General features: G+C 37.7%; 1 protein-coding gene across 1 annotated transcript in view; it reads right to left on the reverse strand.

The window, feature by feature from the left end:
* LOC6035528 (mpv17-like protein) overlaps window positions 1-15649 on the reverse strand; it is a 308056-nt gene extending 292407 nt beyond the window's left edge. The window contains exon 1 of the mRNA XM_038267025.1: window positions 15245-15649. The gene's annotated coding sequence lies outside the window, so the exon portion shown is untranslated. The remainder of the gene's footprint in view (window positions 1-15244) is intronic.
* Between the last annotated feature and the right edge of the window lie 9243 nt (window positions 15650-24892).

The following is a 24892-nucleotide window of genomic DNA, read 5'->3' on the forward strand; positions in this document are numbered from 1 at the left end:
GTTATAGCCGAAACATTTAAAAAAAACTGGCACTTATTTGAAAAGTGATCCAGATTATAAAGTTATAACTAATAACCGAATGAATCGAAATGGCGGTGGAGTTGCAATAGTTATCCACCGTAGTATGACTTATAGCACGTTACGTGACTTTAAGTTAAAAGTTATTGAAAGTTTGGGCATTGAACTTGAAACTTCTTTTGGGAAAATTATGATTGCAGCTGCATATTTGCCATTCCAATGCACTGGGGAAAATAAAAATTATTTCAAAGGGGATTTGAATAAACTTACTCGGCATAGATCTCGATTTTTGATCATCGGTGATTTTAATGCCAAACACCAATCTTGGAATAATTCAAAAGTAAATTCCAATGGTAAAATTCTGTTCAGAGATTGCACTTCTGGTCTTTATTCGGTTTTATACCCGAATGGGCCAACTTGCTTTTCTTCTGTTAGAAATCCATCAACAATTGATTTGGTGTTGACAAATCAAAGTCAGTATTGTGGTCCTTTAGTGACACAAAGCTAATTGGGACAGGTATCAGCATCATATTGAGAATAATTTAAATCATAATTTTGTTTTAGAAACCAAAGCTGATATTGATTCAGCCTTGGAATCTTTAACTAATGCAATTTTGGATGCTAGGAATATTGCTATTCCTAAAGTCCAAGTCAAATTTGATTCTCCCATTATTGATGACGATCTTCAGCTTCTGATTCGTCTGAAAATGTTCGCCGAAGACAGTATCAACGTTCTCGTGATCCTGCACTGAAGCGAATTCAAAAGATTTGCAAAAGGTTATTGACCACAGATTCACTCTCCTGCGAAATGAAAAGTTCGCAAGAGATGTCGAACAAATTAAACCTTATTCCAAACCTTTTGGAAACTTTCAAAGGTTCTTAAGAAACCTCAAAACCCATCCCTTCTTTAAAAGATGGTGATAATATTCTATTAACTAATGGGGAAAAAGCTCAAAACTTGCTCAGCAGTTTGAGAGTGCTCATAATTTCAACTTGAATGTTTTGAGTCCTATTGAAAATCAAATTTCAATAGAATTTCAGAATATTGTTGAACAAGAATTTTCATCAGATGAAGTTTTTAATACGGATCTGAATGAAATAAAATCTATTATCAAAAAATTTAAAAATATGAAAGCCCCTGGTGAGGATGGCATTTTTTACATTTTAATTAAAAAATTACCAGAAGCAACTTCAAGTTGCTTGGTCAAAATTTTCAACAAATGTTTTGATTTGGCATATTTTCCCAGTAGTTGGAAAAATGCCAAAGTAATTCCGATTTTGAAACCGGATAAAAATCCTGCTGAAGCCTCAAGCTATCGGCCCATTAGTTTGCTTTCATCTATTAGTAAATTATTCGAAAGAATAATTCTTAATAGAATGATGACGCACATTAATGAAAATTCAATTTTCGCTGATGAGCAGTTTGGATTTCGCCTTGGGCATTCAACTACTCATCAGTTGTTGAGAGTTTCAAATTTAATTCGAAGCAACAAATCTGAGGGCTATTCTACTGGCGCTGCTCTTCTAGACATAGAAAAAGCATTTGACAGTGTTTGGCATAAAGGTTTGATTGCGAAATTGAAAAGGTTTAATTTTCCGATTTATATCGTGAAAATTATTCAAAATTATTTGACGGATCGTACTCTGCAGGTATGTTATCAGAATAGCAAATCTGATCAACTACCTGTACGTGCTGGCGTCCCTCAAGGAAGCATTTTGGGTCCAATTTTATACAATATTTTTACTTCTGACTTGCCTGATTTGCCCCCAGGATGTCAGAAATCACTTTTTGCTGATGACACAAGCATCTCCGCCAAAGGCAGAAGCCTTCGTGTCATCACAAGAAGATTACAAAAAGCTTGGATATTTTCAATTCTTATTTGAAAGAATGGAAAATTACTCCAAATGCTGCAAAACTCAACTTATTATTTTCCCTCACAAACCAAGGGCTGATTTTCTTAAACCAAAAGTCATCACATTATAAAGATGAATGAGGTAAATTTAAAGTGGGAGGATCAAGTGAAATATCTTGGACTTGGTTTTGACAAAAACCTTACTTACAAGGATCACATTGAAAGTATCCAGGTTAAATGTAACAAATATATTAAATGTTTGTATCCACTTATAAACAGGAATTCTAGACTTTGTCTCAAGAATAAACTGTTAATTTATAAACAAATTTTCAGACCTGCCATGCTTTATGCTGTGCCGATCTGGACAAGCTGTTGCTTAACCAGGAAGAAAAAACTTCAGAGGATTCAGAACAAAATTCTGAAAATGATTCTGAAACTTCCTCCCTGGTTCAGCACCAGTGAACTTCATCAATTAGCCGAAGTTGACACTTTGGATGTTATGTCCAATAAGATAATTGGTGCATTTCGACAAAAATCATTGCAGTCTTCAGCTGCATTGATCCGCTCTTTATATAGTTTATAAGTTAGTTTTAAGGTATCCCTTTTCCCTTTTGTACATGTAGGACCTCCTACATTTGAAATCACTGAATAGCGAAAGCTACAATATTTCATGAATAAATGAAAGTTGCTAGTATTTAAAATTGAGGTGAAAAGTCATCGTTTGTGATTGGACACTCAATAATATTTTAACTGAATGAATGTACATGGAAAAGAAATTTGAATAAATATAAATTAAAAAAAAAAAACTGAAATGGAGTTATAAATAGCTCTGTAGGAAATGAGCAAGCAAGATTCTATCAAGATTTTACAAAATATGTTGTTTAAATTGTAAAAATCATCAAATTGGATGGAATCAGAAGCGAGTGCTGAACCTGCCCAACATATGAAAATTTCTATTACTTTGATTGAAAACTGAAAGCAAGAAGTTATTTGTTGGATTTTGTTACATAGCCTAACACCCAAATCTCTATCGACATACTGAACCTGTATGAGTTTGGCTCAATCTATTCCACAGTGAGGATGTTAAAATATAATATTATTATCTTATGAATACAACAAAATAATAAATTACGGAGTTGCACCTAAGGTTGCACCACTTCAATTCAAATATCCCCATTGAGCTTCTCTTTGACGTCACACCGCAAACCATTATGGCAACTTTCTGAGTTCTTAAACAGGGGCGGTTCCGTATGGCTTCAGGCTGTGCAGCTCAGTGACCTCGATTTACTGACCACCATAAGTAGCTGCTGCTACTGCTGGTCGGTGTCACCATTAGCACTACGTTTGCAGTACACACAGTGGGTCGAACATTATAACTGCTTCCTCATGCAGGCATGCATTATAACACCGTCCAAAACCTTGCCAAAGCCGGAGAAGTGTCCATAAAAGCGCTTGACGCTGGCCGGAGAAACCGCTTACCTGTGCTAATTCTACCACTAGGCTGGAAATGTGTATGCCTTCGTGAGGGTGATGTGGGGTAAGGTGGGTGAAAAGTTTAATTCGCTCTTTGGGGACGAGCGGATTACGACTTGCGAGGCACAATTTTCAATAATCCTGTAGAGTTTTTTTTTTGCTTACAAGGTCCATTCCACCACTGCTATCTGCAGGCGAGCTCATAAGCTCCTGGTCGAGGGCGTTCCACCATAGACATGACAAACCAAAATCCATTCCATAAGCCCCGGCGGACACGGATGATGATGAGTGCCTCGCGCGACACGACCGTGTCAAACAACACGAACATGAAATTTCAGTTTACCGAGAAAATGTCTAAATTACATTAACCAGAAGCGGGCCTGAGTTTTCGAGCAACAGCACTAATTAAATTTCAAAATACCGCGCCGCACCCGAGCTCGAAACTAAGACCGGCCCCGTGTCTATTGGCCTTCCTGTGCAAACACGCGTTGCCATAAATCGCGAGCGGGGTCGTCTGTTTACGGTGTCTTTACAGTTTAGGGGACATTTCTGCGGGGTGGTGGTTGTTTGTCTGTTTGCATTTTTTTTCCTTGTGCCGTGAGACATCTCAAAGTGTCAATAAAGAGTCACTCTTTGACTTAATGTGCACATTTGCAAATTTCACTCTTAACATTTTTTATAAAACGAAAAAAAGTAAAAAACTTGAATAGCACTTTTGAAATATTAATTTGATGCATGGAGGAGAAATGAGAAGTGCTTAAAACTACTATAAATTATCATTAAATCGTTATCTCCCGTTCTCACTTCCACTGCAACCCTCTTGTCCCAGTCTCCAAGCCCTCAATTTGGCTGGTCCGCTTGTAAATGAATAAATAAAAATACATAAATTTATGATAACTTTTATTATTTAACAGCATTCGACAACGACCGGCCATTCACACACAGGAAGGTTATGCTACTCACTCACACCACGAGGCCGTGAATTTCCTGGCATCACAGTTTGTCAGTGGGAGGCAAACGAAACCCCCTCGTTTTTGGAGGGCAGCAGCAGTTCAGGACAACAAGCGAAGGGAAAAGCACTTGAATAGCATCATCAACGTGGCATCCGAGAGCTAGTTTATTATTATTATTAGTTACGTTAAAAATTTATAACACATGCGCATCGGTTACAACTGCGCTCTCGGCAAACGAGTCTAAACGAGCCGAAACGATGGGACCGGTTTGGGAATGTCTGGCCCTGCACTGGTGATGAAGTTTTAAAACTATTACAAGAAAACGGGGGTTTTGAGCAGAGTTATTGCTTCCATATTCAAGAAGTCTTTAAATTGAGGACATCAAACGATATGAAGACTCCGAATAGTTATCCAAGTTTACTACCGGCTTCGGCCAAGAATTGTTTTGAGCTGAAATTTGCTCAGCAAGTAAAAAAAAACTGAAATACCAACAAAAGTGAAATTTACCCGCAGTCCACTTTAGATGTGCCGCGGGTATCGTTTTGTTGATCGCTGGCGAGCGATGTTTGCCAACCAGAATGGATGTGTGAAAGGAAGTGAGTTATTTTTTAATTGAAACTCTAAAGTACACGCGGCATGTTTCACATTTCACTGTACGGCCGAACCCTCGGATCAGGGTTGTCAGCAAGGGTCGCAAAAGTTGTTTGAGTTTTTTTTATATCGGATACATCAAATTTAAGTTTTTGGTTATTTAATTGTACTGCGTTGTCCTAAAACAGATAAAACAATGTCAAGACATCCATCAGTATTTTTTTTAAGAGAATCATGTTTTCATTCCGTCATCTGGGGTGACATTGGGTCTAGGGGGGTGAGATTGGATCATACAAAAACGTTAAAATTTGCATAACCCAATCTCACCCCCAACCCAATGTCACCCCTGATGACCGTACTGCAATATGTGAATCTATGTTTTTTAAAGCATTAAACTCTAAAAGATTTGTTTTGGGACTACAATTTTTTGCGAAAACATACCTCAACTTCAACGCTCTTCCGCAAAGTTAGTTGAGTGTAACAAGATAGCACGACAACGACGAGTTGTGCTGAAGTGGTATATTAAGGTTTAGCAATATCTTAGAAATATAAAAAGAAGTTTTAATCTTGCCCTGCACACACTTGTCAAGATACACACCATGAACATTGTTGTTAGTGCGACAACGGGCAGAAGGAATTTCAGGTCAGAACGCGTTTGACCCACCCGACTACCGTAAACATTTTCAATTACAACTCAGGCCTCCGGCAACCAAATTCAACCAAACTTTGCACCCAAAGTTAAAGAACGAGGGGATAGTCCTTACGAAAAGAAACGTGAGGAAAATGCTATTTTGCGAGAGTATAGTCCTCTCGCGTGTTCATTCGTTCATTGAAACAGTTCATCCTATTGAGTACCGCCTTATACCGCCACTTAGTCACCGAACCATTGTGGCCCATACGGCAAAGGGCTTGGGTTCGAGTCTCGGTACCGGTACTTTTTTTGAAAGATGAACTTTTTTTGACGATGAACCCATGAGAAAAGTACTCTCGGTAATTTCGGGATTTATCCTCTCAGTCCGCACACAGTACCATTTTACTACCGAATCGTGCTCTTTATCCTCTCGTATGCCGATGCCCAGCTCTGGGTGTGGGACAATGCACATAATGGCCAATCAAACAAAACTTGTTTATTATTGTTTACATTGCGTGCTCAGTTTTTTTGGTTTTCTAGGTAAAAAATTGAAGGCGAGAACAAGATTGTCCGTCAGACACAGACGTAGATTCAAAATTTTGCGCCTGTTCGATTTTTTAATGATTTTTTCAGGGCATCCTATGTTATCTTTCCGCAGCCGGCTGCCTAAGATTTTTAAAATTTCAACCGATTAACAAATTGCTTATGGTCGCATCACCTACCACAGTGAATCCTGACCTCATACCCATCTTACTAACCCCTCAAAACTCATGTGATACTTTGTCGGAGACGCAGCCGATTTAGCGGTCCCATCACTCAAGTATCGGACTAACATTCCCATCCACTTCCCCGTGTCTTACCACTGGTCGTGGCCGGCGCCGGTATTGATCAGCATGATAGGGACCTTAGAAAATTGCGATGGGGTGATGATTGGTTCCTACTTTTCATTTGTGGTCCACGGAGCAATGTTTGGGGGTCCTGGTCAATAACGAAGTAGCAGCTACAGGTAGACACCAATGCTATGCTATGCTATGCTATTTTTTCAGGGCATCCTATGTTCAATGGTCGATGACAGGCAGGCTATGATGACAGCCGCAAAGTATTGCGTCGAACCGATAATGTTGTTCTTAGCTTAAAACGCGTTTTTCTCGGAACGTCAAAAAGCGACATGCGACAAGATAGCAAGACAACGTCGAACAAAGTCCAACTGAGATACCAGGTGTAGAGAATACGCCCAACAGGAAACTAATAATAAACAAAAAACATTCGTAGCAGAATTGATGTTGATAACAAAAAGGTTCTTTTGCAGACTTTTGAATTCATTCAGGTGTTTTTGGCATCACTGCAATTGTTTACGAGAGAAAAATGTTGACGTTTATGGATAGGGAGCTGATGCGTTTGCGTCTGACGTGAGAGTGAGAGCGCGTCTCTCGTAAATGTGATTCTGTTGGAATATTTTGGAGATGACGGACGTGTGATTGTTTTCACGGAGGAGGATTTTGATTATTTTTAACGGTTTACTACACCAGGGTTAGCAGATCTCTGAAATTTTGATAAAAGTTCATTTTTAGAGCAGGATTGTAACCCTCAGCGAAGAAGGCAAAACACTAGCCGACAGTACTAGCAATAATTGGGTACTAAAGCCCTATGTCAATTTTTATGTACAACGGTGAAAAACACGATTTAAAACCATTTCTGGTCACTTTTTTCATTTTAATGCAATTTTTTTTTTGACAAGACAACATTTTTTCGATGGATCAACTATGGTCCCCTTGCAACGAGCTGTCAAGTAGGAGCTTTTCTGTCTAGAAGAACCGCGAGGTTAATTTTTCAAAATTGATTTAAAAATCCATTTTAAACTCTTTGTGGTAGTACAAAAGGTCATTGTATTCAGAAAAATAAGCTTTATCGCTGTAAACAATAATATCAGCAATCTAAGCTTCATTTTAGGACCCAATTATCATTAAAGTAACAACATTTCAAAAGGACGATGCCCTCAAATGTAAACAAACGGAGTTTTCATCTGAATCATGTAAAGCAAACAAAACTGGTTTTAAAACACCCTTTAACATCTCAAAATTCCAAAAGTACGTAGTTGACAAACAAAAAAAGGCAAAACAATCAAATAGATCATAATAAACCAATTCAAGTTTCCGCGCTTCTGTTTCCACTTCGATTCGAGTTGATTCTGATTATTGGTGATTTGTATAGGAAAAAGTATTTTCATATATAATTCCATTATATTCCTTATATTAACTATGATAATTTTTACCAAATCAGTTAAGGTTGATAAAAAATTTAACTGTATTATTGTATTGTAACGTTTCACATTAATAAACACATTGAAACTCTTTTTTTTTACTAGAAAATGAACCCAAAATATAGGCGAAAAACTTTTCTTTTGTGTCGTAACCTAACTGGTGATAACTTTTGTATGATGCAATAATTACTATTTTCAGGTGTTTTTTGACAAAATTAATATTTTACAAGCATTATAAGTTCAATTTTCTCAAAATGGCAAGATTGCAGGTATCGCCCTTTTGAAATGTTGTGATTGATATAACGTCAACTTCCTTCAAAGAACACAAGTAAAGAAACTCTTCAATCAAAAATGGTTTGGACATAACACCCTTAATACGATAACCTACAGAATCAAAACATGACTTTATCCTACTGTGTGGATGATGCCTTTCTCATTCCTTAACAAACATAGGTTACACAAAAGACCCTATTGAACTCTTTTGAAGCCAAATACGCCTAAAAATTGGTTTTGGTATAAGACCAGTTCAGTTCAACTAAGATTCAGCCGCAAAGAAGCGTTCTTTAATTAAGTAACAAAAAAAATGATTTAAACCTGCCTCCCTCCCCCCTCCCCCTCGAAACATCAAACATTTTGATACTCTATCTATGGAACTCTAAATCGAGTTTAAATGCGTCAAATGATAACAGGCAGACACACAGACAGTCAGCCAGAAATTTGTTCATGTCTGGAGTTTTTTTTTTGAAAAAGTCCAATAAACCAAATTTCCAGTTTTTGCTTTTTTGGTGTTTTTGAAATCGCCTTGAGTTTTAAATATGTTTAAAATATCTTTCAAATGAGTACAAATGGCATTTTTTCCAATACCCCCAATATTTTTCCATCGTCGGAACCACTCTAATCGCAGATTAAGTGGAATAAAAAAATAAACTTGAGCTAGATGTTTGTAAAATTATTTATTAATGATTTCTGGGTAATGATCTTTGTCATAGGTGAATCAGGCATTTTATTCTTTCTGAAATTATATCCTTTAATAGTAGATTTAAAGCATAAAAATGAATTGTACCTGGATGTTTATTTTATTAAACCACTTTTTAATGACCTACATCTGCTCCTAATTTAGTTGCAAAAAATCCAGTAATTGCTAGGCATCTTGTTTCGTTAAAACACCTCACCACCGCGCGTGTAAACAATCATTCATTAACGCCAAAAGAATGCACAACAACGATTCATCATGCCCGTGCAAACGGTTTCCACCAGCACCCAAGTAAAACTTAATCAGTGCCAACATTGTGCGATTCTTGCCTGCTAACTGGTTGGCTGGCTGGCTGAATGTGTAATTGAATTAACGAGCTCAAACTTCCACAACATCCTTGCATAACGCTCCGGCTCCGCACTTAACCCTCTTCCCACCACCCAAATCGCACCCCCAAAAACCAGCAATCAGCACCTGAACACCGTGTGCGATAAAAAAAAAGCACACGAAACATTGTTCACGTCCACCGCCGCCACCGCCCAGGCTGAACTGAAATAGATCATCGCATATATGAGCTGCAAGCTCGCTCACAAGGTGGATGAAAAAATTAACAACTATTCAGCAACCGCAACCCACAACCCACCACCAGCAGCAGCAACACATTTCTCATAACAGCAACATCACGATCACTCCATTATCATCACTCTGGTTGAAGGAAATAGCGCGCGCGCGGCTTGCGATTGTGTCTGATCATGTTTCGTCTAGAGCGGGTAGAGCACCGCCCCCTACCCCTCTGGCTTTTTCCACCCCAATTCAAACGGGAGTCTCTCGATGATGGGGTGCAGGGGGGTGGTGGTAATAGTGCTCCATCATAAACATACACCTTTAGTACGACACAACCGCGACGGATGGCTGCCGGAGGTTGGCTTCTTCGCAACGCGATTGAGGTTGCCAGTAGTGTGGAATTTGTGATTCGTGAACATAATTTTTCAGCAAGTGTTAGTTCAGACGTTACAATATTTATGTGCATATATAAATACGCATGAATGTTGTTGTTTATTGGATTAAGGAGACTTTAACCTAAATTTGGTTATTAATTTGTCAAAAAACACATGAATGTATTTTCGTGTAAATCCGGATGTCTGGCCAGAAATCGACTTAAATGCCATCACATACAAGTAGTTTCAAAAGCCAGCCTACTCCGCAGTCCTGATTTTTGGAGCACTTAGAAGGTTTAAAAATTTGAAAATGGAAGGTTTTTCATGGTTTTGAATCCATTATAATCAACACACAACAAGCAAATATTGAGCAAAGCCATGCTTAACACAAATGTCTCAGTTCACCCAGTGCACAGTGGGCGAAATGGAACAAAAAATCGGACATAATTGAACGCGGCTGGTTCCCTGGCATGAAAAATAATGTTTCTTTTGTAAAAAAATCCGGAGAATCGATTGGTGATGGTTTCATCAACCACACAAAACGGTAAAGGGTCCATTTTGCCCCAATTCCCCATTTTTTTACATTTTTTCTTAAAAATCAGTCTGTATTTAGAGCGGAGGCTTCATGCGGCCACCCAAAATGCACTTAACTTATGTGAAAATGTCCCAGGATTCCAGTAAAAATAACCACTTGCTCCGCAAAAATCATCTAGGGTCTATAAAAGCATTTTGGCCGTTTTCAAATGTTAGGTCAGATTTTAAAAATCTGAAATATTTTTATCGTAGAGATCAGACAATTTCACATAAGAATGACGATTTACACTTGATAGTTTGATACATTTATGTTGATGTAGAATTTAAACTAAATAAAAAGATTGAAGAATCAGTTTTAGACCAATTTTTCCAAACGCAGAATAAACTGTCTTTTACAAATTTTTTTTTATTTTTATCAACATAAATGTGTCAAACTATCAAGTGCAAATCATCATTTTAATGTAAAATTGTCTGATCTTTACGATAAAAATATTTTCAGATTTTTAAAATCTGACCTAACATTTGAAAACGGCCAAAAATGCTTTTATAGCGGAATTGGGGTCAAATGGACCATAGATCGATTTTTTGCCGATCCCGATGATGCTATGAGACGCGGGTTCGATTCCCGCCTTATCCACTGAGCTTCTATCGGATGGTGAAGTAAAACGTCGGTCCCGGTTTCTCCTGTCTCGTCAGAGGCGCTGGAGCAGAAATCCCACGTTAGAGGAAGGCCATGCCCCGGGGGGCGTAGTGCCAATAGTTTCGTTTCGTTTCGGGCCATAGATGATTTTTGCGGTGCAAGTGGTTATTTTTACTGGAATCTTTGGACATTTTCACATAAGTCAAGTGCATTTTGGATGGCTGCATGAAGCCTCCGCTCTAAATACAGACTGATTTCTAAGAAATTTTTTTAAAAAATTTTGGATTGGGACAAAATAGACCCTTTGCTGTTTTGTGCGGTGGATGAAACCATCACCAATCGATTCTCCGGATTTTTTTACATAAGAAACACTATTTTTCATACCAGGGAACCAGCCGCGTTCAATTAAGTCTGATTTTGGGTTCCATTTCGCCCACTGCACGTCCGATTTGTCCCACTAACTAGGTCTGTGCTAGGACTATGCTGGCTGCAGAATTCTGCAGAAGCTGCAGAAATTCTGCAATTCTGCAAGTACGGGAATAGACCTAATGTTTGATGACCCTAGAAAAAAAAGATACTTTCTTCATCGCCAAAAAGCGTAGAATTTTTAAGCGACGTTATCTTAAACGGCAAAATGGAACAATTGTAAACTCAACTCATGAACTTTTTTTTAATGAAATAATACATACAAAACTGAAATCATGCCCGTTAATTTCTGGCAGCACTCTCGCGCAGAAACTCGCTAACAGTCTAATCACTCCTCCTATCCAACCTCCAACTAAGCCACCTCTGCCGAGCAGCATCGTTTAAAGGGGGAGGGGAAGGTAGGTATTAGTGGGGTGGTTAGCAAGTCGCGAGAGAGTAGCAAAAGTGTAAATAAATGTGTACACATGCTATTCATTCCATAAATTGCTCCGCGGCCAGAGTAATAGTTGTTGATTTTTTGCGCCTCTTCTCGGCACTATGTTTTTGTTTTTATTTTTTCTTCTCGTTTTCTGCTCTGGCCCACCACTTGAAGATAACTCACCTACCGAGCAGCAGCAGCATAGCGACTAGAGTCTAGAGAGTCTCAAGAGTATGAATGGTACCGGGCACCACTTGTGAGGCAGTCGACGAAAAAAAAACTATCTATTTTATGGAGCTCGTTTTTCGTGAAATTTGTATAACAGCACTTTACCTTCCATTCCGCGTGAAACACGCTTGGTTTGAAGGGCAATAAAACGAAACATTCGTCGTCCTCTCAGACCGCAGCTCTCAGCCCAGCTAGTATGGTTTATGCGCACAGTATTTAATTTCAAACATGTGCTAAGTGACGTTCAAGTGGCAGACGGGTGTTGATTTAATATAGCCCGGAGTTTTCGCCCTAATGAAAAGTGTCTGGTGATGGCTTACGTTACCTACCCACCATTGGGTAGGTTTTCGGTGGATGTGAGCAATCGTTTGAACGGAAAATGCTGCTGGCTAAAGCGTCTCATGTTGTGAGGGTAACGTTTCAAGAAATATAATCAGTTGCTGAAGTTGCACAGAATATTAAATTTAATGACTGGTTGGAATTAAGGTTGGAATATCACAGGAATGACGCGATTGATTGATCTTCCGTGTTCCATACCTCGAGTTGTTATTGTTTTACTCTCTCATAATATCTGCTCAATAAAAATTTTGGACGAACTGTTGGGGATTTTATTATTTTTCTTCTCACTACCGATGATCTTGATTTTCTACCGACAAAATAAGATATTTTAGCAAGACTTGTTATTGAAATGACCTCCGTTTTGTTAATCCTACCTGCTCGAGAAAACATGACGAAATCCAGTCTACAATAAATGGCTCTAAGCGAAGCAAAAATTTATTTTATCTATTGCTGCCATATCCGTACTTTGACATTTAATTTCAGCTTATATAAAACGGTTTTCAACTGAAATCGAGTGATGAATAGCTCAATAGGAAGTGAGCAAGCAAGCAAACAATCTAATCTAATCGAATCTAATCTAATCTAATCTAATCTAATCTAATCTAATCTAATCTAATCAGACCCTAGCGCAGCCAATCTTTCGAAGGGATCCTGGAGAGTGCCTTAGGTTAGATGACGCCTAGCACTCTTCTTGTCATTTATTAACATTTGTAGTGAGCCATTGCATCGGAATGCATTGAAACATCACAAGCGTTAAAGCGGCCAGGCCTACTGCGTAAAGCCGTATCGCAGAGATGACTCGTAATTGGGTTGAGTTTGAGCACTGAGTTTTCGAACAACAACACAATTCTGAATCGACATGGGAGGAAGAAGCGTGGGGACACACCACCATACGCTCCGAGATTTGGTTGTATTCATTGGGAGCACCATGCTAAGAAGGTTTGGTACTCCAGGATCCTCTGGGATGGGACATTGTATTTCCACGAATGCCCAGGACACTATTTGCCGTGGTTATAGCGCCACAACTCGCTCGTGAGCAAGCAAGCAAACAATAGTTATACAAAATAAACTATTTAAATAGTGAAAATCAGCGAATTGGATGGAGTTAGGAGCGAGTGCTAAACCTGCCAAGCATACGAGAATTTCTCCTAATAAGTTTAGCGATCAAACTCTCCAAAATTTAAATAATTCCACAATATAATTTTCTCACCCACAAAAATATAGAACATGGTAAAAATTCCATGCCACGTTGCCCAGTGGTAACGCTTCCGCCTCGTAAGCGGTAGATCGGGGTTCAAATCCCAGCTCGGACCAACACAACTGGTGATTTTTTCCCCTTCTGGATTCGATTGCTTAGTAAAGGGAAGGTAGTGTATCGTCACAAACTGGACCTTATCAAGACACCTTAGGAAGACATCAACCTATGGAATGTTATCATTAACCTTAACATGTTAACATTTAGTTAATTAACAAACTGTCACTGTATCCGCTTTGTAAATGCCGGCCCCGATACTCTTCACGGGTGTTCCCCTCAGGAACAGGGAAATATTTAGGGGGAAAGGGGGTAATATGCACCTCCTGCTTTTCTCGCTATAGGGAAGAATTTTCAGGGGAAAAAAATATAGAAATTAGAAGCTTAACATTGTAAAACCATGCTGGAAAAATTTGAGCAACGTAGTATTAAACCAGCTAAAGTTATTTGCATAATTTTAAAATGCCCTGTTTTGATTTAATTTTCATTGAACTTTCGAGTTGATTTTTGGACCATATAGAATTCATTTATTGATATTGTAAATGTTGATTTATATATTTTTTTGCCGTCATCTTCATTATTCTATAGATAGATAAGTTCAAAATTATCAAAAAATGTATTTTTCATAAAAATTTCTACAAAAAGCGTGGTCGGGGCAATATTCACCGCTGTGATGGGCTTTTGTAAAAACAGCGATGTTAGATAGTGGTGACTAGTGAAAACTGCTTTAACCCGGTGCTTTTTGCACCGTTACTGCCCAGAAAAAAATATGTGAATTTACTCGACACGGAAAAATGAATCACATGTAAACTCAGTTGATGTAAACTTGAGATTCGACGTAACCGGTTGAATCACGCGTAAAATCATGTTTTGACGTATAATTTGTTGCAAATTTACATCAAATTACATTTAAATTTAAATGTTTAATGACGTGCAAAAGTGTTACATCATAAATGATGTAACATTCAGAAATATTTTTTTGTGTGTGTAGTGCATTTCGCCCCAATGTTTTGGTGCGTATTGCCCCGCAATGTTGTTTGAAATAAATCATTTTTTTTTTTCAGAAATATGTTATTTTTAAACAAATTTGAGGTTTTTAATGACTTTTTGACACTTGGATGCACGGAGAAAAAAGAGTTCCCAAAAACGTGAACAAGCGTTCACGAAATTCGGAACCACGAACAAAGTGTTCAAATTCCATGGTACGATTTTGAAAAACGTACCATGAAATTTGAACACTTTGTTCATGGTTCCGAATTTCGTGAACGATTGTTCACAATTTTGAGAACTCATTTTTCTCCGTGTGACGTAAAATAATAGTTGTTTAAGAACATCTAGCGAAATTCTTTCACAGAAATGCTGTTATGGTTGAGAAAATTAGGAGGTGCATATTACCCCCTACTTTACTTTACTAAAATTCTCATTCTAATTTTAGGAAGAATTGTTCACACACATTGGTAGCTTATAAAAAGTGACAGTAGCGGTGTCTGAAGATTTGTTTGCTAATGTATTTGTGAGATCGAGTTTCCTCACAAAAATATTGATATTAAATCCAATGATTTACGCAAGAGAAAGGATAAACCTGTTCTCTTTTTGAGTTATCTCTCAGCGAGTGCTCAGTAAAACTCTCCATTCTTCAATAAATTTTACTACAATACCCATTTTTAGATGCATTACATAAACTTACAAATAAAAGCAAAACAGTGCCAATACATACGGTTAAAAGAAGCAGGAAGTAACTGTATTCTTCACCCACACACCAATATTCAAAACTAACACTTCCACAGTGCGTTGCCACAGACACGACGTCACGTTGCAACCTAATGACGTCACGGTAAACTATAACGAATTCACGGTTTCTGTGATGACACACGAAATACACACACTCGACGTTCGTAAACTGCAACAATGTCGAACCGGGCGACAATCACCGAACTGGGGTTTCACCTAATGATCCGTGAAAAGGCGCCCTTACAGGAGGCTAATAATTCGTAATTCGTAATTTAACCGTCACAAATGTCGATCGAACAAAGAGGAAAAAAAACGCGACCGATCGTTTGAATAATCGAACGTGGGCTCGCAATGCCGCAGCACTAAATTGAGGAAGCCGCTCGAAACACTTCATTAGGGGTGGCCAAATAGGTGGGTTTAGGGTGGTGTGCACCATCCTGGGTATGGTGCAAAACGGCACAGCACTGAAAAAAAAATACTTGAAAAGCATTATTTTTTATTTTTAGTTTCTGTCAATTCTAAACAATATAAATTTTAAAAACCAAATTCAACGGTAATTTTTCAAACATTTTCTCACAGTGCACGAGTGAGAGGAACGAAAAAGATCATCGTGAGGCAATTATGAAACCAGTGCGATGTAGCACGCTCGCCAGCTGACAAATGCAATTTTAGATTCGTTCAAGTGCATCAGCAAAAAAAAAAAATAGCTCGTCCCTACAGCGTTCTGCCATTAGCGATGCACACAGCATGACGAAATTCATTTGCAGTCGAATAAAGGGCTCAAATCGGAATGGGACACTAAATGGATTGTATTTTTCTGTTTTAGAAGTTAGTCGATAAAAACACATTGTAAAATAGTTTTAAGTTGTTTTGTGACCCAAAAAGCCATTCTATTTAAATCATTTCATTTGCCCACTTTTGCGATTAGCGGAATCAAATCGGTCAAATTTCTTGGACCTTTGCCAGCACGTGTCGTGAGTTCAGAGCTAGACAACGCGGATTTCGTGGTACGCGGTTACGGTGCAATATGCTTGAATTAAGTATGACACCATTTGCACCAAGTCTCGGTCAAGTGCATCTTGGTTTTTGTTGATCTTCACAGAGACACTGTCTTAATGAGGAAGTGGTTGTGAAGAGACATTTCGATGACCTGATTTTATGTGGATTCGTTAAAAGGGTTTGTAGCTGATATCGCAATATGTTTTACTTTATAGCAAGATTATTTTTATACCGAAATATGCCTAAAGTTTTTTTAAAGTTATTCTGTGCAGCCATAAAGCTCGCCAAAATTTAACGTTTAACGAATGGCACTGTACGTACGAAATGGTTTGGAATCATACGTGATAGAGAAGTATCAATAGTACTTTGAGAAACAGTTTTCATAAAATTTTGAAAAGTTAACCATAATTGAGAAAATATTGATGAACAGCATGATAATATAAAGAAAATAAGTTAGATTTCGAAAATGGAATTCATTCGGATACTTTGGACAATTTTATACAACAAGAAAATAATAGTAGTAGATAGTAAATTTTATAAGATTTTGAAACGCAGTTTGGCATTTTCTATATAAAAAATTTATATAAAATGTAAGAAAAAATAAATTGATTCGTGCTGGAACTTTTTTGGTGCCTTAGGTATGCCCAAAGAAGCCATTTTGCATCATTAGTTTGTCCATTTAATTTTCCATACAAATTTGGCGGCTGTCCATACAAAAATGATATTTGGAAATTTTAAAAATCTGTATCTTTTGAAGGAATTTTTTGATCAATTTGGTGTCTTAGGCAAAGTTGTAGGTATGGATATGGACTACACTGAAAAAAATGATACACGGTAAAAAAAATGTGATTTTTAATTTCACTTTTTGTCACTAAAACTTGATTTGCAAAAAAATACTATTTTTATTTTTTTAATTATTTGATATGATTTAGAGGACATCAAATGCCAACTTTTCTGAAATTTTCAGAATGAGCACAAAATATTTGACCTAGTTATGATTTTTTGAATTAATACTGATTTCTTCAAAAAATCGAAATATTGGTCGCAAACATTTTTCAACTTCATTTTTCGATGTAAAATCGAATTTGCAATAAAAAAGTACTGAAGTGAGTTTTTAATAAAGTGCACCGTTTTCAAGTTATAACCATTTTTAGGTAACTTTTTTTAAAAATAGTCGCAGTTTTTCATTTTTTTAAATTAGTGCACATGTTTGCCCACCTTTGAAAAAAATATTTTTGGAAAGCTGAGAAAATTCTCTATATTTTGCTTTATTGAACTTTGTTGATACGACCCATAGTTGCTGAGATATTGCCATGCAAGTGTTTAAAAACACGATAATTGATGTTTGCGAAGTCTCACCCAAACAACCCACCATTTTCTAATGTCGATATCTCAGCAATTAATGGTCCGATTTACAATGTTAAAATATGAAACATTCATAAAATTTTCCGATCTTTCCGAAAAAAAATATTTTCAAAAATTTAAAATCAAGACTAACATTTGAAACGGGCGTAATATTGAAAGTTTGGCCGTCGGGGTCGGAGTTGGAGTTGGAGTCTCTAAATGTTCAGCAACCGAAGTTGGAGTCGGAGTCAGAGTTGGCTTATTTCCAGTAACTTTGTATAGGAGTTGTTGTTTGAGTCGGTGTAACTAAATTGTCAAAAGACGGAGTTGGATTCGGAGTAAGAGTCACTAAATCAAACTTTTTATTTTGCATAAATTCTAATCATTTATGCTAAGGTTGTCAAGTTGTATCAGTATCCCATTCTCTGCTGAAATAGTTGAAATCTGTTCACAACATTGCTCTCTAATGTATTCTTGAATTACAAATCAAGTTGCTACTATCTCCACAACTAAATTACTTCTGCAAGTAGCAGCGATAGCAAACACTCTCTGTTGCGGAAGGGAAAAAGTACCATCAACAAAAAAAGGAAAGAGTGAATAAAGTAATTTACCATGCTTTCTGATGATGATAATAAAATAAACAGAACCCGGGAGAGGAAGTACAAAAAATTAAACATAAAAGCAAAAGTAATTTTCCTCGCCCCCTGCGCGCCGCAGCTACACCACATCAACGGCAGCATAATACCAATGTTGGGTTCTGGCTGGTGGTCGTGGTTTGGGCCCCGATAGCGTTAGCGAAGGGCTTCTCGCGTATTATGCTGCATGCCGACCACCGACTGCAGTCGGAGGAACAATTTGTGAAAAAAGGTATTAAAATACTGCCGGTGGCGTCCATGGCTGATCATCGGCAGAGCCCCCCGAGATGTGCTGTGATGGTGCATAAAATGTTCACTGCTCATAAAATCTCTGGGAAAAAATATTGATTGAGCTTAAAAAAAGGTTATTTTTTGAAAATTTAAGTTTTAAGAATTACGTTTGTGAATTTTGTGAAAGATCTTGTTTTGTAAAACTTGTGTCGTTTTAAATATGTTATAAAGGTAAATTGAAGTAACCAAAAAATTCCTCCATCATCGGTGATCAAATGCAGAAACAAAGTGTTGGCCTTGTTGTTTTAACTGTATTTTACTTCTACTTCCTCTTATTCAACGCGAGCCCTCTGCATCTCCCTCAAGGGGGTGCCTTCAGTTCGGTGTATTTATTAGAAACATTATTCATAAAAGGTAATGTAAACAACGCAACGTGCGCGAGGGGGAATTGTTAACAGAACACACACATACACATACAAAGGTACCGCGAGCAAGGGAGACGTGCGTGCTAAGCATATTTTCCCAATCAATGTTAAGAGGATAAAAAACGTGCGCTTGGGTGTTGTTGCCTTTTTCCCCCTCTGGCTCTGGCTCTGGCTCCGGATCTGCTAGTGATGGGTAATGGTCCTTGACTATGCATGAGGTCAGTCATTAGGGCAGATGTGGTGGAAAGGAAGGGACGAAGAGGGTCGCGGACAGTGCGAGAGGGGATTTGTTTCAATTATCGAGAGACATCAAACGTTTTAATTGTACTCTGTGTTGGGGATTGAGTTACGACGGGAATGCGACGAGTTGGTTCAGTTCGTTAGAACTAACTGTGCTTAAACGTATGAACGTTCAATGTGAATAATTAATAAGTTATTTTTTACAATAAAATACGAGAATAATAACATTAGTTGAAAATATCAAACTTATCTAGCTTTTTCATAATTGCTTCTAGGTGTAGATAGGATCCTTTGAAAAAGTGTTCTAGTAATATTTAAAAAAAACTATTATTTTTAATCTTAATATACCTGTATAAATACAACTTACTTCCATTACAAAGCCGGGACCCGTGGTGTAGGGGTAAGTGTGGTTGCCTCTCACCCAGTCGGCCTGTGCCCAGAAGATCTCGGTGACATTTTTCGAGACAAGATTTGTCTGATCACTTCTTCCGTCGGACGGGGAAGTAAATGTTGGTCCCGGCCAACGCCAAGGCAATGCTGCAGAGCGAATAATTTTATTTTGATGTTTTCCCTTACAAGACATGCTCCACGGTGTGTTAGAAACAAAATGTTCTGATTTTGTATGTGTGAGCTACTTTTTGCAAATATTTTCAGAAAAAAAAATTTAATCGCTTTGCCTTACTCACCTTACTGAGGAAAAGCTATAAAATCACTTGAAAAATTTAATTAATTCGATGTCCCTTGGCAGATTTTCAAGAACATAATTAATGCATTTTTTTCTCACTTATAAGGCTACGTGTTAAATTATAGTGACCAAACGATGTTACCAAACGATGTTAAAACGTAACTTCATCAATAAATGAAAAGTGATTAAAATGCATGACTCAATAAAAATATGATGTTTCAATCAATTTGAAGAAAAAAACAAACATAATCCACCTATGTGGTTGATGCCTTCCTCACTTTTTACCAACAATGGTTAATATGAGTGGTTTGCACACATATTTCAGCTTTTTTTAGATCCAGAAAAATGAGTACACAGATGGGTAATTCTCCGCCAACTCACACAGCAGTTGCCCCGACCTCTCTTCGATTTGCGTGAAACGCAATCCGAGGCCCGAGGTCCGAGGTCCATTTTTTGATATCTCGTGACGGATGGGCGGTACAGCCCTTTTCATTATTGAACATGCGAAAAAGAGGTGTTTTTCAATAATTTGCAGCCTGAAACGGTGATGAAATAGAAATTTGGTGTCAAAGGGACTTTTATGTAAAATTAGACGCCCGATTTGATGGCGTACTCAGAATTCCAAAAAACGTATTTTTCATCGAAAAAAACACTTAAAAAGTTTTAAAAACTCTCCCATTTTCCGTTACTCGACTGTTAAAAAATTTCGGAACATGTCATTTTATGGGAAATTCAATGTTCTTTTCGAATCATAAAACATAAACCACTTTTTATCAACCCGCAATACCTTTCAAGGTATATCCTAGGGTCCTATATTTCTACTAACATTGAGTCCAAAACCTCCCTACAAACATCTATACCACTAAGGTGACGCAGGGATCCTTGCGCACTTTAGATAGGTGTTTACTAACATTCCTTCCGCTCCCCAAAGGATAGCTTAGACCCGGCAAGGACCCCCTTATGCCCTGGGCTGTATTACACACTCATCAAAAGATGAAGACATGGTATCTCCCGTGTTGGGTTATTGTTCCGGATGAGGGTCTAACACAACCACACCAAACAGTGGGATAAGCGTTGTGGAGCTATCCGTGGATAGAGCGTCCTAAAATTCTAATGCTAATACTAATTCAATGTTCTTTTCGAATCTGCATTGACTCAGAAGGGTCCTTTTTCCATTTAGAATACAATTTTTCATTTTAAAATTTCGTGTTTTTTCTAACTTTGCAGGGTTTATTTATATAGTATAATAATGTTCCACAAAGTTGTAGAGCAGACAATTACAAAAAAAATTGTTATATACACATAAGGGATTTGCTTATAAACATCACGAGTTATCGTGATTTTACGAAACAAAGATTTGAAAAAGTTGGTCGTCGTCGATCATGGCCGTTCATCGTCACCCGCGGCAGACACGGACGAGAGGACAAAGAGAAACACAAAAAGTATTTTTTTCAAAACTTTTTTTTCGTAAAATCGCGACCACCCTAATGAAAATCGAAAATTGTCAAAATATATGTTTTCCATGTAATTTTGCCCACTGAATCTGAATCTGCTTTCAGAATGGAGCCAAAGTATCGAAAAAACGATTTTTGGTCATAATTTGGTCAAAAATGATAATTTTACATGGAAACCCGAAAAATTGCCCCTTTCCATTTGCAACAACTCTTTTGAAGACACCAAAGCTCCAAAACTAAACCATTTTTCAAAATATCCATTTTCCACTTAATTTTGCGATCTGAATCACTGTGCACTGATGCATCAAACTGTTTTGAAGAACATGTTGGATCGGTGTTCTACAGTATAATATAAGTAAATAAGTATAACTTAATAAAGAAAACTAATGATGCGATATCAAGCAAACTCAATGCTTAACTTAACTTGAAAAATAAACTTTTAATTCAAACAAAGAGAAACAGTAAAAATAAATGAACATTTTAATTCACTATGTTCCAATTCATAGAAGCCTCACCGTGTGTAAACAATGCACGTTGTGTTAGCCTAATGATCCATATTAAAACTAAGTTGAAACACATTGATATGGCAATGTAACGTACTTTGCATCCTCTCTCTGTTTCCACCGCCAATGTTAATTATATCATCGAACAACGTGCAATTCCCGACCATCAAAGGCAGTGGCTCTCTTCCCCCCCCCCCCCTTCCCTTCCCCAGAGACCGTCCAATATCAGAGCGTAACCTACATCACGGCCCGGAGTGGTCCCCTTTTTTAAGACTCCCTGGCTTGCAAAACTGGGAGCCAGCCAAAGTGCGCACCGCGTCAAACAGGGGCCACGCTGAAGCACACCCCTCGGAGCGGGAATCTGACATGTGCAGCGCTCTAAAAAGACCTCATGGGAAAGGGTTTCCTCTCCTTTTGGGTTGGCCACAGGGAGATGCCTGAAGAGCTCGAGCGTGTGCTCGAAACGAAGATAAATAAATTTAATATCCTCGTGCTAATAATAATAAAAATAAAATGTTGCATAAAGCGAATGTTTATGGATTCCTGCTGTTGGCTTGCTTTTTGCATTTATTTTTCTCTCTCTGTGTGTGTGCTAGCTTTTTCCCTGATGACTGGTGCAGAAGCACAATCCCACCCACCCCCTCAGAAGCAGCAGCAGTTGCTGTCTACGTTTCAAGCGGCGACGAGATGCTTTTCGAGTGGCTGTTATTTATGAATGGAAATCAAATTACATTTCGGGGATTTTACGAGTGGTCGTAGAGGCGAAGCAATTGCATTAAAGTAAGTTTTTGTTCCTCCTCCAAACTTCTTCTGCTGCTAACTGCCACGAAACCTAACAAGTTGAGTAATGAAATAAGGCGGAATAAAAGTTTCAATTTAGCCGAAAAATTCAAACCAAACCTTTTGAAATATCATCAAATCACCCACCCAGGGGAAGATAAGCTGGTGTTTTCATTCAAGCATCCGTCAGTGGGAATCCTGTGAAGGCGAACAATTCCACCCTTGATTTGATGTATAGCAAACAGACCATATTTTCTAAGTGAGTACATGACGTGACTATTTTGACCTAGCTGCTGCCGCCACCGCGCCGCTGCTGTCACACATGTGTCATGATCATAAATATCGGCGCTGGTGTGTTCTGTCGAAAAACAATTCGTGAGAGTCCCTTGTTTGGCGAACGTGATTCACACTATGGTGCGACAGACTATATGGATGCCTTTCTAATCACTTTCAACGAGTGTGTCTGGAGTGGCTTTGTGGGTTGAAGTGTTCAAGTGTGTGATGTGATTGTTAGCAGTTTCTTTGAAATCCCGATTCTTGGAGTCGAGTAAATTTTTTAAAACGTCAAAGATTGTTTATCAACAATCAATTTTTGGGAAAAAATCTTTCTTGATTCCGATTAAATAGACAATATATTATAATATTATGAATTTTCTTGTGCAACTCGAGTCATTTAAATCCGTGCAATATAAACCTTTTCTACTATTTTTATCATTTCAAATGGGAAAGTTGTCTTTCTGTTCTATTATTTTTTGCATTTTTGGAACAGCATCTAATTCCAGCGTGCCTCTAATGTTGGCAGTTCAGAACTTTGACATTCAATTAAAGCTAATTAAAAGCGTTTTCAACTGAACTCGAGTAATAAATAGCTCAATAAGAAGTGAGCAAGCAAGTTTCTATCAAAAGTTTTGTAAAATTAGTTGTTTAAATAGTGAAAATTAGCAAATTGGATGGAGTTAGGAGTAAGAGCTTAACCTGCCAAACATACGAGAATTTCCCCTAAGTTGACTCTCCGGTTATCAAGGTCTAATTTCTCGATATTTCTTCTAATTTCAATGGGTATTCTTGTGGGGGTAACGAGGATGGAATAGAAATTCTTTGTTTTGAACGTTTTTTCTAAAACCTTCAAAAAATCGAGGGCACTTTTATCAAAGTTAAATGCTTATAATTACTTTTAAATTGCTTGTAAAATTTTTGAATTTCCTTGACATTTTTCGGTTTCATTTTTAAAAATGTTTAAAATATAACCGGCAAAAACTAAAAAATCATGAATATTTTTAGCAGAAAAAAGTTTCTCTGAATTTTCATATTATTTGAAACATGAAGAGTTCTTGAATATTTTTGTTCTACACGGAGAAAAAAGAGTTCCCAAAATCGTGAAAATCGTACCATGGCATTTGAACACTTTGTTCGTTGTTCCCAATTTCATGAACGGGTGTTCACGATTTCGGGAACTCTTTTTTCTCCGTGTTGTTTTCAAAAATTAGCTGTACTTAATGTCTGTGATACAGAATTCATTGACATTCTTTCAAACGTGAGCAGTGCCTTTTTAAATAATTTTCTTGAGTTTTGGTTTTTTTCGGTTATGAGCTAATCTTAGTGTTTTATTGTCACAGATTTTTCTTTAAAATTTGTTGACTGTTTTAAATTTTCTTTAGACATTAGTATTTTATTGACCATATGCATGTTATAAAAAATTTGTAAATACAAATCGCTGAGCATTTGTCCTTCTTCAACAAGAGTAGAAAAATATTTTTTGATACTAAATTTTATATTTCTACATACAATTTAAGCCAAAATTATGATTTTTGTGAATTAATACTTGCGAGATTCCTTCCTTTTTACACCTTAGCTTCCATCCACCCCAAGATTCGAATTGACGACCTGTGGATTATTAGTCCAACTGCCTACCAGCGACTCCACCCAGAGAGACGACTCCTATACCTGGACAGTGCTAAGGACGTAACCTCTAGGTTAGACCGGGGCCAACATTTACTTCCCCGTCCGACGGAAGGCATAGTCAGACAAATCTCGTCTCGCAAAATGCCACCGAGACCGTCTGGGATCGAACCCAAGCCGACTGGGTGAGAGGCAACCACGCTTGTTAAAAAGTTTTATTCTATGAAAAATCAACCCAAAAAAATATCCTTTGTGATGTAATTGATTAACATTTATATTAAAAAATTATTGCACCACATCCCAGGCCCAGAATCAAATTGATTATTCACCTCCTACGTTCGGCCGTAAGCCTGACGTGAATACCAAATTATGAGCTCTGTTTGTGCAGCTTGGAATCGAACGATTATTTGGACATTCTTCGAAAAATAAAAATGAAAAA

This window comes from Culex quinquefasciatus, chromosome 1 (genome assembly GCF_015732765.1).
Source record: "Culex quinquefasciatus strain JHB chromosome 1, VPISU_Cqui_1.0_pri_paternal, whole genome shotgun sequence".
Taxonomy (NCBI): Eukaryota; Metazoa; Arthropoda; class Insecta; order Diptera; family Culicidae; genus Culex; species Culex quinquefasciatus.